Genomic DNA, 10,994 nt, shown 5'->3' with positions numbered 1-10,994 from the left:
TCGGCTCAATTAACCAGCAAAACACAAAAAACAGCAAAATATATCTGCCTTCTCATTTTCATCTTTTCCTCCGTTTCCTATTGTTTGCTTTTCTTCAGCCCCATTTAGTTAGAAGTCTGAACCGTGGGGGGGGTTTAGCCATTGGGAAACGGGGAAGACTTTAGGACGCATTATCAAGCTCCACATGATGAATATGTTATGGTCAAATAATTAATTTTAGGGGTTTGCTCAATGAATTAAACCCCCTCGTTGAATTTTACTCAATGAGAGGAAAAGGCAGCGAGGACCTTTTTGTGTTTGCACTCCGGACCGTCGCGTCTGCGGCCGCTCATCACAGCGTTTGAGGAGGGTGGAATTCCTCCAGGCCAACAGCAAATGAGAGAGACAGATTTCGTGAAATATAAAAAGGGAGAAAAAAAGGCCAGCTAAGAGAAGGAAAGAACAGAAATAAATATAAATGATGTCGCAGCCTCCATGACATTCATAGTTTTGCGGGTATCCCATGTGTGGCTCTGTGGTCAGAATTATGGATTCAGTCATCGTCATGGCCATCGGGGAGTTATATAGATAAAAGGAAATGAGGATACAAAAAGAAAGAAAGAAAGATATTCAACATCTGTTATGCAGCTGGGAGTATTTCTAAGGGACGCCAGGAGAGAAGGGAATTAAACTCATGGAGGAGGAGGGGAAGCTGAAAAAAGGCAGGGAGAGAAGAGAAACACAGCATCCAAAATGGCTGGACTGGATTATGATGGCAGGAGTAGAAGACCACATTTCTATTTACACTGTCGTATATAGTATATATATACATATATGTATATAGTGTGTATATAAACAGCACTGATCGGGCTGCGATTAACTTTGGAAGTAGTTGAGGACCAGGCTTGTATATGCTGACCTTCATTGTAAAAAGAGGTCTTACGATAAAGGTGGGCTCTTTTCACCGTGAGTAAGGTTTCACATATTGAGTAGTAAATGCACAGCAAAACGTCGGGTAACAGCAATCTTCCTCTGCTGGATGCAAATTCCGAAGTCCTCATCCGCTTCCTCCTCATAAGAGCCTCTCAACAGCTGTAAAGCCGGCGTGTAGAACAGGGCCACACACACACACACCCCGCCAACGAGCTGCATCGCTGCTGGAGCCCCTGACAGTAATCAGGGGGAGAAGTGAATGCTGAGGAAGTGTCAACAGAAACAAACCCTGTGGTTCGTTTGGGCCAGATTGAACTGATAGCTCATTGCCAGTGACATAATTTAGATGAATGGTGGGTGCAATCCATCAGAGGAGTATCGCTGGGGCGAGTGTGAGTGTGGGGAAGAGGAGGGTGTGTGTGTGTGACCCTCTCCGTGCCTGGCTGCCAGTGGGGATCCCATTACCCTACACCTGTTAACAACACCAATCCCCTTGTATAAACAGTAAAGGGAGCCTTTTATCCAAGACACGAGGACCGAAGGGGACAGACGGGGAGAGAATGTGGAGGACTGTTTGAGGAAGGATGGAAAGAGCCGAGAGGAAAAGTTGAAGGAGGAGGAATGAAGGATTGTTTATTTGTTTGGTTTTGGAGGGACCAGCTAGGACATGATGGAGGAACCCAGGGTCTGGATGGACCATCCACGGACAGATAGACACTCCAGTCACTACACAGCAGCCTCCAGACTAAAACAAGAGGGACATCTAGTGGTAGAGATGAAATCAGCCACAACCAGGTTACATATCCCTCCTTCCTGTGCTAATCCAAAAATCGAATAATGTCTGTGAAAAACAATTCATATTAGTTTCTTTTTAACATTATCAACATTCAATGAAAATCATATTCATCAACTAATTAAAGTTGTTCCCTCATTTTACTTTCAAGGCGAGGAATAAGTATTTAGTAAATGTAGAAACTTCAGAGTCATTTAGGAGTTCAAACAGGTCATTTAAATAGGGAAATTAACACGTTGACGTATGTGTGTGGTTGTTGTTGGAAGGAGTGAATTGTTTTTGGCTGAGAAACCTGAGACATTATTCACATCAATGTGTTAATACTTATAATTAGAGAGCCAAATTTGTTATTTGTATTTGTTAATCAGTCTTCAAACGCACTGATATAAAAAACACCAATGACAAACTGTGAAAAACAGTTTTAAAAAGTGATGAGGTCTAAATGTTCATTTGAGTTTAATTTAAATACACAGTTTTTTCCGTTGCCCTTTTGTTTTAGTGAAGCGTTTTTTTTAGGTTTTCAGCTAGACGTTTGTAGCGCTTTCTGCTGACATGTGAGGAGAGTTGACCGCAGTGTGGACAGACTCACTCCTGGCCCAGGTGTGACACCACTCTCACCTGTCTGTCAAGAGACGGTAAGCATCAGCACATTAGTGTAAAACTGGCACTGGAGGGGCACAGCTAACCTGGACCATGCAGGACAAATTAACACGCTCTTTCTCTTTGGTCTAATAAAAAAAAAAGTGAACCCCGAATGGACACGTTAAAGTGAGGGTTAAATGGAGCATCGACTTCGCTGAGTGCCGGAAAGATGTTTCGCAAACTTCAATGAAAACAAGACTCTTGGTTTTTGTATGGAGCAAAGAGAGGAAATATTAAATTATATTTGTTCATAAATGTTGATTAGCACGTGTGAACTGTTGATGTAATCTTTGTTTGGAACGAACACGTTTCCCAAAAATGTCAAAACAATTGGTTTACATTGAAAAACATCAGCCCCCATAGGCCTGGAAACGTATTTCTTCACCTGAATATCCCATTCATTAGTTAAGCCATTAGGAATTTTGAACGCTACGATGCGGTGCATACTTAACAGGCTATTAGTGTTAAACACAAACCTGTGGGAACGATAAAAAAATGTTAACCTGTGTAGGATCTCATTCAGGAATGTTTCAGTTTCTAAATGAAGTAGTTTCACATTTCCACGATGCTAATGACAGCGCAACTAATTCCCCCCATTTACATCTCATCAGTCCCCAGTATCGCTCATCAATGAGTTTGTGCAAAGTGGTGCAGCCCAACGAACAGCATTTATCCTCCGAAGAGTCACTCTCGTCCTCATTGTCCCACCCCCCTCCCCCCCGCCCCCCTCCCTCATTCTGATATTGTGTCTTTAACAAGTCACGTCCATCTAGCAATTATTATGAAATTAAAGCTATTTTCCGTGGCCGATGTTTGCCCCGGTAATAACCACATCGAGATAGGATTCATTCGTTTAGCATTTTGGTTCAGCTCAATTCCTGTCGCATTAGCAAGAGGAGCAAAATCAGAGTGTCACTCAGATATTCTGTTTAATGGTTCGGTGACGGCCTGGCCTTCTTTTTTTTTCTTTCTCCTTTTCCTTTTTCGATCCTCCTCCTAACCCTATCTCCCTGCCAATTACGCTGTTTAATCTATATGTAGATAATGGTGTCCAGGACCTCCCTGTTGAAATGTCAGGTGTGAAGAGGTTATTAGCTAACTTTTAATTACTGTCCATCATTCACCAGCCAGCAGGACAGATTGGCCCCTCTCTCTCTCTCTCTCCCAGTGTCCGCTTATCTGCTCTGTGAATGTTGGCTGCAGGCGTGGAAAAGAGAGGTGTTTAGGAGGCGCCAGGTCTCTGACTTAATATCACCGTATTAACAGGACTTAGCGTGTGGAAACGAAAGACACGGGGTGGGGGGGGGGGTTGACAAAACGGTGTGACCGGGTAAATCAAGTGTCAGAAAGTTTAAGCGAAGCAGATCATGTGTCGAATAGTTTAATTAGAGATGATTGAAGTTTAGAAGCAGAAAACGGTGACTTAAACAGAAACCTCAAACTTAAAGGAAAGTCGAGAAAATAGTCTGTGGTTCTACAGATGGTGAGTTATTGAATGTTTCAATGATCTGAAGAACCCACAGGCACGGTTAAAACAGAGAGAAAAAGTTGATTTGGCTGGATTTTCTACTTCTCTGATTGTTTTAAAAGTCTGCAAACCATTTTCGTGAACCCCCCCCCGCCTTAAAGCCTCCATTGTATATTTAAAGACCTGCAACCCCTGACCCAAATTCTGCTTCTCCCCATTTCCATTCCTGCTCTGCAATACTTGCATTGGGGCCCAAAATAATATGAGCTCTGGCCATGAGCTCTGAGGTCTGTATATATCACATAGCAGATTGCAATGAGGAACTTTAGGATACAAGAATAAATGTAAATGTTTAACTGTCAAATTAAGAAAACTACGAATGAAATGTTTCTTGGTTGTAAATTTATATTTTTAAACTGTGTCATGAAACTCAAACTAATCAACGTCTGATTAAATGATGCAAATCAACTCCACATTTTGGCATTTTCATGCTGCAAGTCTCTTCATAAGTGTCAACAAGAGATGACTTACAACTTGCATGCAACAATGAGACAGGAAGCACTTATTTGTTTGCAAGGTGCTCTTTGTTCCCAATGCATTTAGAACAAAAGGATCTCAGCACTATATTGCACTGGGGTTTGTGTGCATTTGGCATCATATATGGGCCGTGTGTGTGACCGATACCAATGATCGCTGAGCAGCTTCAGATAACACAGAGGCTTAACATTGGATTCCAGATAGACATGTCTTCACTTAAACTACTACTAAGAAGAGACACACACACACACACAAGAGCACACACACACCTGAGGGGAGAGCAATCTATTCAGCCCTTGAACTGTGTTTGAGAGCATTTACTATTTTCAGAGGCGAGTGTTGCTGATTACAGAGCACAGAGAGAAATACTTCCCATGCTCGCTTTTTTTCTTCTTCTCCCTCGCCATCTTTTACAGCTTACAGACAAATTCCGTTGGAGGCAGTGAGCTGTTATTTCAGCAGACATCCTCCCTGTGATGGAGGTTCTTGTTACAGAGTGCTGCCTCTGGTTCACACACACACACACACACAAACAGAGACACACGTATCCGCTGTGCAGAGACATTTCTCCTTTTTTAGGAGAGTAAAACAGAAATAATTTGTTGGTAACAGAATACAAATCTGAATCGTGAGATATTTGTGGAACATTGTCTTGCTTTCTGTTTCTTCTCCTTTTCTCTCTCTCTCTCTTCCTTTCTGTGTCATGGCCGTGCATGCCTCTGTGCTATCAAAGTCCGTGTAAACTGAAACAACAGTGTTTTTACAAAAAAATACCTAACCATCCTTTAGAAAGCCTCATTTAGCCGATTCGTGTTTTTCATCCCCACATACCTGCCTTTGAACTGGAGTTTGTGTGATATTCAAGACTTTAAGTGGAGCCTCACTGTTGTGCGAGGGGTTTTGTGTGTGTTGGGACTCTGCTCTCTGAGCTCTGTGGTGAATTACAGCTGACCCATGGAGACCTCGGGCCCCGCTGCTCCTACCTTTAGAACCCCCGTCATCTGGATCCCATCGGGCTCAGGTGGGGGGGGCAGAGGAGAGTCCCCTCTGTTCGACACAAGTAAAGGAGCAGAATGAAGATGGAATGAAGGTCCACTAAAGTGTGCATGTTTGTATTTAAATGTTTCAGTGTGTGACGTATACTATGGTCTTATATTTAAAATGTTTATGATTCATTCGCTTTTCTGAAGTGGGGGGGGGGTTCATTTTGCCCATTTTGCATATTTTAAGAGACACTTTTACATATGCCGATCTGATCAGTTGTACCGATAAATGTGTTTCTGAAAGAAAAAACAACACATTTTGACATCCAAATCAAATGAATAGCAGGAAATCATTGAACCAAACGGGTGTAGCAAATATAATGAATAGCTGCACCAACACACCAATTTACAATATCTTCTGTTCTGATGAGTTGCTGCCACCTGCTGTAACATCTTAAAATCTTTCCATCGATGTTTGGTAACAAGTTACAGTATAGAATTGTTACTTCAGAGATTTTAAAACATTAATTCAGAGGTAACACACGGTGATTACACCTATAAAGATTAATAAATATTAAATACATTTTTTTAATGATTTTGTTTTAAATTAATTTTTTAATTAAGGACATTCCAGCAATTCAAGAGAATATAAGATATTTAGGATAATGGCACTTACGTAAAAATAAAAAACCTCCCAATTTCCTTGTTGGGTTTAAAAAACATGTTCCTTGACAATACTCTGCTGACCTTATTGTTATTGTGGATGTTTTGAATGCTTTCCTAAATGTTTTTTTTTTGTATTAGACTGTAAATTGCCATTTGTCCTTTAAATAACTGAGAAACAACACCATACAATAAACCATGATTTTTTAATATGTGACAATTGTTTATTACAAACGCACGTGAAAGGACAAGTGATTAATTAGCAATACGGCACAACTCTAATTAGGTACATTAAATTCATTTTTCCTGACATCCATGATACTTCACACAGCATATGGTTTTGATGGAGTGTAACTTTGGCTAAAACGTCTTTCACTGCGTGCTCCTTCTCTCACAGACGTACACCGAATAACAGAAGGAACATGAATAAGTTGTTTGTTAAAAACTAAACTATGTCAGCACATTCAAAAAGTGATGCAACTCCACAAAGCGGGGTGCTTCATTAATTCTGCCACTCAGCACACAGTTAGTTATTTAGTGGTTGTTAGATTATTAGTTCATTAGTGGGTTAGTTTTGTTAGTTTGCAGATCGCTCTTGACTTTGTTTCGTTAGTAGAGGTTCGTTTATCTTTAGCTCTTTAGCTCTTTCACTGACACTGCTGCAGCAACAGGACTTAGTTCCCATGGATAACAAGCACACTCACTCACAGCACTAAAAGATGTTTTACATGTACTGTAATTTAATTAGCATCACTGGTGCCACAAGGCATGCTCTTATATCTAATTAAAGGAGAACAAAAGGACGGAATGATTTGATTACAGACATCAGGATGTTTCAGTCAGAAGGAACGCAGATGTTAGTAACAGCAAAGGGTGGGTGTTTACAGCCTCACCAGTGTTAGTATCAATACCATAATAAGTTAGTGGTGGAGTTGAGGTTGGCTTGGCCTGTGGTGACAACCAGCCAGGCGCTCATCTGTAAGGGTTGACCACATAGAGACAGAAAGACGGTCTCTTAAGATGTGAATTTAGCCTGTGATTCGAGACGCGGTGACGTGATATTCTTTTGTGATTAGATCATAATGGGTTTTGTGAGGATTCTTAAGTATGTGGTCAAACCAGTTGGATATCAAGGTGCTGATTATCCTCCTCTTTCAGTCTAGTGGTTAATAACGTTTACCCTCCCAAGTCCTGAAACCCTTCTTGACTTGCTCACTTTAACCGATTTTATTGATTTTCTTCTTTTAATAATTCATCCCAGTCTAGGCTTTCTACAAGAAGGATTGCGGGATCATGAGAGAGGAGTGTTTGCATTGGACTGCGGGCAAAAAGCAGAGGGTTAGTCAGGGGGTTAGAAAGAACAAAGCCAGCCATCAGCATTCAGAGAATAGGTTAGTAATCATCAGACTGTTAGCAGACATTAGTATTGTTAGATATTAGTCAGGTATTGTTAGTAGAATCCAGATCTTGGTAAAAAAAGCTATTTGCACATAATTATTAGCATTTGCTGCAGTATTGGATAATGGGGCAATACGCCGTGGAACAGTTTAATTGATTATAGCAGGTGTCATTTAGAAAACTACACACCATTCATTTCCAGCCTCATTCCTGTGGTTGTGTGGATCACAGGAACCCCCACCAAACTGCTACTTCAATGAGGTCCTAACAAATGCTAAGAATCATTTGTAAATATGTTTTAATCCTTTGTCTGGTACATTCAGTGTGTTAAAAGAAGAGAGGAAAAGAAATCTGTGCAGCGAAGAGAAATCCACTGAAAAGCAGCTCGAAGCTTCAGGCCAATTACAAAGGTGTGTTTTCATAGAGACACATGCACACGTACAGGAATAAACACACACACACACACACACACAAATAGAGCACATGCACACAAACACATGCTCTCACGCTGGCACACACCTGCCCACACGCTTCAGTAAAAATACACTGAGTACTGTCAAACCATGAAAGTGGTTGGTATCATACCCAAATTAGAAAGTATCAAGACAAACGAAGAACATAATGTGTGAGTTACACTTTGTCAAAATGTGAGAAAACTATTCTCACTCAGCTAAGCAGTCTTTTTTTATGTTAAAATATCAAAACTGTCTAGTCCTGGATCTGCCACTGATAACGTTTTTAGCTTTGGAGCAGAGTTAACACATTCAAACATCATTTCTGGTTAATAACCTGGTAAAGTCAGTCAGGGCATTAAATACATTAATGTTTTTGATCAGCCATAAAAGTAATGATAGTGGGAGTAAATTTAGCTATATCAGGTCTTATTAAATGTGCATATTTGAAACAGGAAGAAATGCGACAGAAAATGATTTTGGACTCAAAACTCCGGCTGTGAAATGCTTTCCTGTTCACACTGACACTGCCCACTAAGCAGCAGTGGCAGGCCGTTTTCACTGACACACTAAAGCATCAGAAGTCGCCTCTCAGTGGGGAGACACATGGACGTGGATCCTCTCCGGGTCTGGACATTAGGGATGGCACCATGCATCGATCGCTGCTTGAGAAATGAAACCACAGCTGTTAAAGCCAGAAATACAGAAGTGATTTTGAGATTCTTAACACATTAAATATTTTCCTGTTGTATGCATAATGTGGAATAACAAATCTGAAAAGATGATTATGCTAAATCTTATTTTGTCATGGTCTCCACTTTCAGGTTGATTCATCTTACCTCTTTACAATAAATCCTAGAAAAGTATAGTAATTTATAGCTGAAAATATTTGTTTATTTAACTCAAAACTGATCTCCCTGATGTTCTAACTGCTAAGCATTTATCTGCACTTTCGGCAGGCACAGGGATGCATACTGTTATCTGTGTGTTACGGGTTCATTAGAATTGTCCCCGCAGTTTATATTCACCAAGGCCTATATAACAAGTCACAGAGCTGAACATGAATATGAGAGGAATGAAAGTCACAATGGTGTAACATCCTTTACCGGTCTGTCAGGCAGCACAGCAGAGGACGATGGAGCCAAACCGCTTGTGAGGTCCGGAGTGCGCATCAGTGCAGCTGGAGAGGATTACACAACACAAAGCAGCAGAAATGTGGGACACAACCCAACTGTCCTCCCAAGATGCCCCAGAGATGACTTACTGATTTCTATACGGCCAAATGAGAACACCAACTGCCAACAAATATGAGAGACCGTATCAGTTATCTGATTGACTGACTGATACTAAATTCTACATCTGCTATTTTGTGCTATTCAAAACAATCCTCGCTTGTGTTTTTTCTTATATACATAACCAAGCATGTACACATGACCTGTCCTGCTGCTGGTTCCCGTTCTGATCTTCCATGTGCGATGACCAGGGACATGTCGGCACCACTGTAGATGAGTCCGGCAAAACCAGCCACAGGTTACCTAAAATATAAAAGGCATGCTGAATAGGTATAGTGGATCTCTAGATGATTCACAATGTTTTTGCATTGATTTGGGGCGATATAATGGCCCAGTGTCTTATATTCACATATACATATTTGTTGACCTAAGACAGCAAAAAATTACACTTCCTGCAGATACTCCTATTTAAAAATGAGACCACGCAGGCTATAGATAATTATGCCTACAGCGACATTTTGTTAACTAATGAAATAAACCGTATATCAAATCTGGCATGTGTACACCACAAATAGCTTTTCTGGAAAGATGCATATTTGAATAGTAAGGGTGTGGGCAGAGGAAAGATAGATCAGGCCCTCCACTGCAGGAAATGAAACGACTTCATGTTTGTCTACAGAATAATCCAACCTAACATAACGATTCCTATAAAGCCATGTGAAATCACAACAGAATGAAATGAGCCGTGGTGTATTTTTCTTACCAGTGAGCTCCACCTTCCACCATGCAGGTGACCCGCAGCATCAGGCGACGCAACAATAAAAAAAACGGATCTTCTCTTTTTTTCCCTCCTTCTTTTCCCTCCACGATAAGAGGCGCCGACAAACGTGCAGATTCATGTCGCGTGGGCGCAGCGGTTAGCCCGCAGTGGGCGGCCGGTCGCCCCCTCTGGACCGACACGCTACACGCGCTTACACGGGCCGTGGCTGAGCGTCCTCTGCATGGCTGCCGAGCCGAGACAGGCAGGCAGATGTGGGAGTGCCCACAACAGCTGCGCACTGACGGGGGAGACCGGTCCGAGGGGGGGGTGGGGGAAGCGGCATGAAGTGGACAAAGGCGAATGGACGGGAGGTATTAGAGAGAACAGAGACGTCTTTGAATAAGAGGGACTGCACGGCGCGGAATCAATCAGTGGGCTCGCTCTCCAGCTGCTGCCACAGGTTTATGCTCTTTTGTATGCGCGCCCTTCATCCACCATCTGTGTTTCCCGGGCAACCGGGGGACTGCCTGCAGGCGCCAGCAGCTGTAGCGCACAGCAACCACCTCGAACTGGAAGGCACCGCGGTATTCGGGTCTAGTGGAGCTTACGGGGACACTGTGTAACATAAATACAGTATGTACACACAGAGTAGAGCATTAAAGGGATCGCTACATGCACAACACAGTTCCTTTTTTTTCCTTCGGCTTTTTACTTATTTATGTGTTGTGATGATATTTAGCACAGAGATGCTGTCCACATTCCTCTGTGCTATGATGATTCCTTTCATATGTCTTTAATAACAGCTAATCTCATCTAATAGGTTGAGCTAATTCATTTTGAAAGTTTCATGCCTGTTTGTTCATATTCACCTAATTAGAATGTCATTGTCTGATAGTAGTTTTGTGGTTGTTTTTGACGGCGTCTAACAGAAATCGGTGAAACTATTGACAATAATACATTACAGGTTAAAGAAAAAATATATTTAGAGATCTCTATGGTGCATTTTGGGGCCTGAGAGGGATCCTAAAGGAACGACCCTCGCAGTGAGCTTTTTTGGACATCTTTTGTGTGGAATCCAAAGAATAAATCATTTTACATTCATCATGAATTGAAACTAAAAATAAAAGCATCAAATCCAGATCATTTCCCGACAT

The 10,994-nt window shown here is 41.6% G+C and overlaps 1 long non-coding RNA gene across 1 annotated transcript; it reads right to left on the bottom strand.

The window, feature by feature from the left end:
• Positions 1-6,185: 6,185 nt before the first annotated feature.
• Positions 6,186-10,567, bottom strand: LOC134129068 (uncharacterized). Its single transcript, XR_009956257.1, has 3 exons — positions 9,844-10,567; positions 8,955-9,383; positions 6,186-8,510 (listed from the first exon to the last, which is right to left on the bottom strand). It is a non-coding gene; the product is annotated as an uncharacterized LOC134129068 (long non-coding RNA).
• Positions 10,568-10,994: the final 427 nt, after the last annotated feature.

Source organism: Pungitius pungitius, chromosome 5 (assembly GCF_949316345.1).
Source record: "Pungitius pungitius chromosome 5, fPunPun2.1, whole genome shotgun sequence".
In the NCBI taxonomy this organism is placed as follows: Eukaryota; Metazoa; Chordata; class Actinopteri; order Perciformes; family Gasterosteidae; genus Pungitius; species Pungitius pungitius.
The sequence above is the reverse complement of the archived record's forward strand: the minus strand, read 5'-3'. Positions and strand labels throughout refer to the sequence as shown.